Genomic DNA, 5,657 nt, shown 5'->3' on the forward strand with positions numbered 1-5,657 from the left:
TCATGATAGATTGTCCAACACAAGAATACCCAAGGGATCCAAAAACAGGGGCTCCAGACCCCGAGGTAATGAAGAAATACGAACAGGTGATTGCCATTTTGAAAAATAAGGTTCCACCTAAAGAGACAGATTGGGTAAAAATTGACAGAACACGTCAGGAAAGCAAAGAGTCAGTATATGCATATTATGAGAGGCTGACCTTTACCTTTAAACAGTTTAATGGAGATGAAAATCTGAGTGAAAAGGATCTAAGTCATTTTGTATACAGGTTCGTATATGGTCTTCGTCCAGAAATTAGTGAGATGATAAAACAGCATACTGTAGATTGGCAGAATAAGAAAATAGACGAAGTACTGAGACATGCTAAATATTTCAGTGATGAGATTGAAGCTAAACAGCGAAAATTGAAAGAAAAGGCTATGTGGGCACAAGTGAAGGTAGCAGAGAGACAGGAAGCTCAATTAGCAGAACAAACGAATAATACAGGATCAAGACAAAAATTCAGTCCTGGGAAAGGTAAAGGAAATATAGAGGAAGCTAAGAAGAAATTCCCGTGTCATAATTACGGTAGAATAGGGCATTGGAAATCCAATGGTAAATTTCCCCCACGTACTAACGATGAAAATGCATCATTGAATCCACAGGTGCAGAATGAGGTGAGTGGTCAACTGCAGCGACAGCAGCAGGTTGTTACCCAACAGAATCAGGTGCCAAACCGCCTTTTCCACTGAGCAAAAATTCCCAGTGGTATAGTAGTGAAACGGGATTCTACAATGGAGAACAGGTAAATAAACCACCGCGCGCTAGCGCTGTTTCGCAGTATTGACTGCAACTCGATGAGAGTGATTCAGAAGAAAGTTATTGACGGTGCCGAAGGGAGGAAGAAGAGTGCGTACTTGGCGCAACTCTAGAAGTAGACCAGTCAGGCCCATTTGTAGATGGAAAGATTAATGATGAAAGCCTTACTTTCCTAGTTGATACTGGTGCTTCTCGATCAACAGTCAGATCAGCTGATGTTAAGAATCTTCCTCTCTCGGATGAAAAGATCCAAGTAGTTGGTGTATCCAACAGGCAGATTAAAACTTTACGAATCATAAAATCGGAACCAGAGTTCCAGGATTTTTGAAAAAAAACATTCCATTAGAGAGGTAGAAAGGAAGTCCGGAAGTAGAATAAATGGTGAAAATTCAGTGGAACTAGCAAAGACAACCTTAGAATTAACAGAGAAAATAAGAGAATTAACCAAAAATCTGGAAGCTGTAACAGTTCCAGTAACGATAGGTCCAGTAATGCATATTTTCGATAAACAAAAAGATGGTGAACAATGTTTAACGGTCCCTTATAAAAGCAATATACAGGTTAAATAGCCGAAACTGAGTCAAAATGACAATCCATGGAGACAAACAATAAGTATGATTGAGCCAAATGTTTCAAATAATCAGTTTGTAGGCCAGAATTGTGCAGAAAGACGTATAACAACAGTGGAGTCAATATTAGAAACACAAAAGGATTCTGGACAAGGTAATGTAGAGAAGTCAGTAGGAACATCTACAGAGGAATTAAGTGAATGGATGAGAAGCCTGCAAAAGAAAGACAAAGAATCTCAGTCAATAGATGTGGCCAAACTACGAATGGTACTGGAAGAGTTAATTGTAGGAACTATCCCTACGGAAAAGTTAAAAACCTGCCAGGATGAGGAGTTGTTATTCCTGTGTAAAAGCATAACGTGGAGAGCAAAAAGTCTCCATGAAAGATTAGAAGAAGTAGCAAATGAAATGGATATAGATATTGAAAAGGTAAAAGCCCTACAGAAACCATATTGAATAGATTTCACTAAAAAGGACATTGAAAATATGAATACCACAGGACGAATGAGTCAGATTTGGGAAATAATTATTTTATTGAGGAAATGGGGAGATGTGGACAAATGGAAGAGTAGATGGTATCGAAAACGAGATGATGCTTCAGATAAAACCTTTTAAGCTTTCCCTGTTAGAGAAAAAGAGAAGGTAGTAACAGAATGCCCTATGAGAGAAATTCCCGGAGGAGGATATGTACATGTCCCATGGACTAGGTAAGATATTTTGTCATTCACAAATGACTTCCCTCGACTACGTGAAAAACCCATCAAGTGGTATAGACAGGTAGACAGATTTGTAAAATTGTCCAAAGTATTATGGATTGATCTAAACAGCCTGTTTGACATAATAGTACCAGCAGATCTATGGACAGAGTGCAAAATCATGATAGATTGTCCAACACAAGAATACCCAAGGGATCCAAAAACAGGGGCTCCAGACCCCGAGGTAATGAAGAAATACGAACAGGTTATTGCCATTTTGAAAAATAAGGTTCCACCTAAAGAGACAGATTGGGTAAAAATTGACAGAACACGTCAGGAAAGCAAAGAGTCAGTATATGCATATTATGAGAGGCTGACCTTGGCCATTAAACAGTTTAATGGAGATGAAAATCTGAGTGAAAAGGATCTAAGTCATTTTGTATACAGGTTCGTATATGGTCTTCGTCCAGAAATTAGTGAGATGATAAAACAGCATACTGTAGATGGGCAGAATAAGAAAATGGACGAAGTACTGAGACATGCTAAATATTTCAGTGATGAGATTGAAGCTAAACAGCGAAAATTGAAAGAAAAGGCTATGTGGGCACAAGCGAAGGTAGCAGAGAGACAGAAAGCTCAATTAGCAGAACAAACAAATAATACAGGATCAAGACAAAAACTCAGTCCTGGGAAAGGTAAAGGAAATATAGAGGAAGCTAAGAAGAAATTCCCGTGTCATAATTACGGTAGAATAGGGCATTGGAAATCCGATGGTAAATTTCCCCCAAGTACTAACGATGAAAATGCATCATTGAATCCACAGGTGCAGAATGAGGTGAGTGGTCAACCGCAGCGACAGCAGCAGGTTGTTACCCAACAGAATCAGGTGCCAAACCGCCTTTTCCACTGAGCAAAAATTCCCAGTGGTATAGTAGTGAAACGGGATTCTACAATGGAGAACAGGTAAATAAACCACCGCGCGCTAGCGCTGTTTCGCAGTATTGACTGCAACGCGATGAGAGTGATTCAGAAGAAAGTTATTGACGGTGCCGAAGGGAGGAAGAAGAGTGCGTACTTGGCGCAACTCTAGAAGTAGACCAGTCAGGCCCATTTGTAGATGGAAAGATTAATGATGAAAGCCTTACTTTCCTAGTTGATACTGGTGCTTCTCGATCAACAGTCAGATCAGCTGATGTTAAGAATCTTCCTCTCTCGGATGAAAAGATCCAAGTAGTTGGTGTATCCAACAGGCAGATTAAAACTTACCTTACAGACCCAGTGAAAGTTAGCATAGGGAAATTTTCTGAAATGCACCGCTTTGTCGTGTGCGATACGAGTCCTGTGAATCTATTAGCTAGAGCTTTGTTGTGCAAAATGAACTGCACTATATTTTGTACCCCGGATGGGATAGCATTTGAAACCCCAGATGAAGATGTGCTGTATAAAATGACAATGACAAACAGGGAGAATAAGGTTATTGAAACCTATGGTGTATTTAACCCTGATGAATTACCTAAAGAATTAAAACAATCTGTTAAGGCAGAAGTTTGGGATTTCACAGGAGAAGACGTGGGATTAATGAGAAATGTAGATCCAGTAAAAATAACAGTAAAAGAAGGAGTAAGTTATCCAAATGTTCCTCAATATAAATCGACACCTGAAATAATTGAAGGAGTGACTCCTGTGATTGAAAAAATGATAAAACAAGGTAGTTTGAGAGAAATAATGAGTAGTCCATGTAATTCACCAATAATGGGACTGAAAAAGCCTAGTGGGAAGTCCAGGATAGTAAAAGATCTGAGAAAGATAAACAACATTTTTGTGTCATGTTGTCCCATTGTACCAAATCCATCTGTGATTTTATATCAGATTCCCCATGACGCAGAATGGTATACAGTAATTGATCTATGCCATGCTTTCTTTTCCATCCCATTGCACCATGACAGTCAGCAAATTTTTGCATTTCGTTTCGGCGAGCGTATTTTGGCTTGGTGCCGAATTCAACAGGGGTATACAGAAAGCCCCTCGATATTTAATCAGCTATTGAAGAAGTCTTTGGAAAGTCTAGAAATGCCCGAAAATTCTGTATTAGTCCAGTACATCGACGACCTTCTTGTGGCGTCGAAAACCCGTGAGTCTTGTGAGCTTGACACGATAGCATTGCTGAATCATTTGGCAGATGGAGGACTTAAAGTGTCACCATCAAAATTACAATTTTGCAAGAAAGAAGTACAATATTTAGGACATCACATTGAAAAAGGACTGAGCAAAATAACAATAGATAGAATCAGAATCAGAAAAAGAATGAGTGCACCCATGACCCAAAGAGAGGTGAGAATGTTTCTGGGAATGGTTGCATATTGTCGTCAATGGATTAGCAATTTTTCGTTGATTGCAAAACCTTTGGTACGACTGACAAGAAGCGATGTGAAAGATCCCATTGATTTGAACAAAGAAGAATTGGCAGCATTTAAAAGATTGAGAGATGGGTTGTGTGAAGCACCTGCATTAGGTATGCCTGACTATGAAAAGGAGTTTGAGTTGTATTGCAGTGAGAGAAATGGATGTGCGCTCTCTGTGCTAATACAGAAGCATGGAAAACTGAGGAGACCAATTGCATATTTTTCATCAATGTTGGACCCAGTAGCTGTAGCCTTACCTGGGTGTTTGAAAGCAGTAGCTGCTACATGCCGAAGTTTGGAACAGAGTGAGGGAATTGTCATGGGATATCCTGTGAAAGTGTTTGTACCTCATGACGTGGCAATCCTTTTAACAGGGAGTCGCACTCAGTATATGACACATAGTAGGCTGACCAAGTATGAGAAAGTTATACTAGGTGCCACGAATGTAAGTCTTGTGAGATGTTTGAATGTGAATCCTTCGACATTACTGCCTGATGCTGAGAATGTGGAAGTCAGAGATGAAGCAGATCATGACTGTCTGGATGTACTTGATTTCTTGTACAAAACCTCGACCTGACATAAAAGATGTACCCTTACCAGAAAGTGATTTTGTTCTGTTTGTGGACGGGTCTTGTTTGAGAACAGATGATGGAGTGTTAAGTGCAGCCTATGCGGTATGTACGGTTGCAGCAGTGATGGAAGCATCATATCTGAAAGGAGTAAAATTGGCACAAGTAGCTGAACTTGTTGCTTTTACTAGAGCATGTAAGATTGGAAAGAGTGTGAGAGTGACTGTGATGACTGACAGCCAGTATGGATTCGGAGTCGTACATGACTTCGGTCAAATATGGCTGCAAAGAGGCTTTTTGACATCAAGTGGAACTCCCATTAAGAATGCTGAAGTGGTTGGAAAATTGCTTGAGGCGATACAGTTGCCTAGGCAATTGGCTGTTGTAAAGTGTGCCGCCCATAGTCAAGGTGGTGATTATATCGCCACCTGCAACAAATACGCGAATGACATGGCACAATACTGTGCACGAAATCAGAATTCCATTAATCGGGCTAAGGAAAGAGAGGTGATTCCTTGCTCTTTGATGTTTACTAACACTGTGGGAACATGGGAAGAAGTAAGACAATTGCCGGAAGAGGCAGAAGAAGAGGAAATGAAGCAGTGGGTAAAAGCAGGATGTGCA

The sequence above is a fragment of the Triturus cristatus genome, chromosome 10, assembly GCF_964204655.1.
Source record: "Triturus cristatus chromosome 10, aTriCri1.1, whole genome shotgun sequence".
NCBI lineage: Eukaryota > Metazoa > Chordata > Amphibia > Caudata > Salamandridae > Triturus > Triturus cristatus.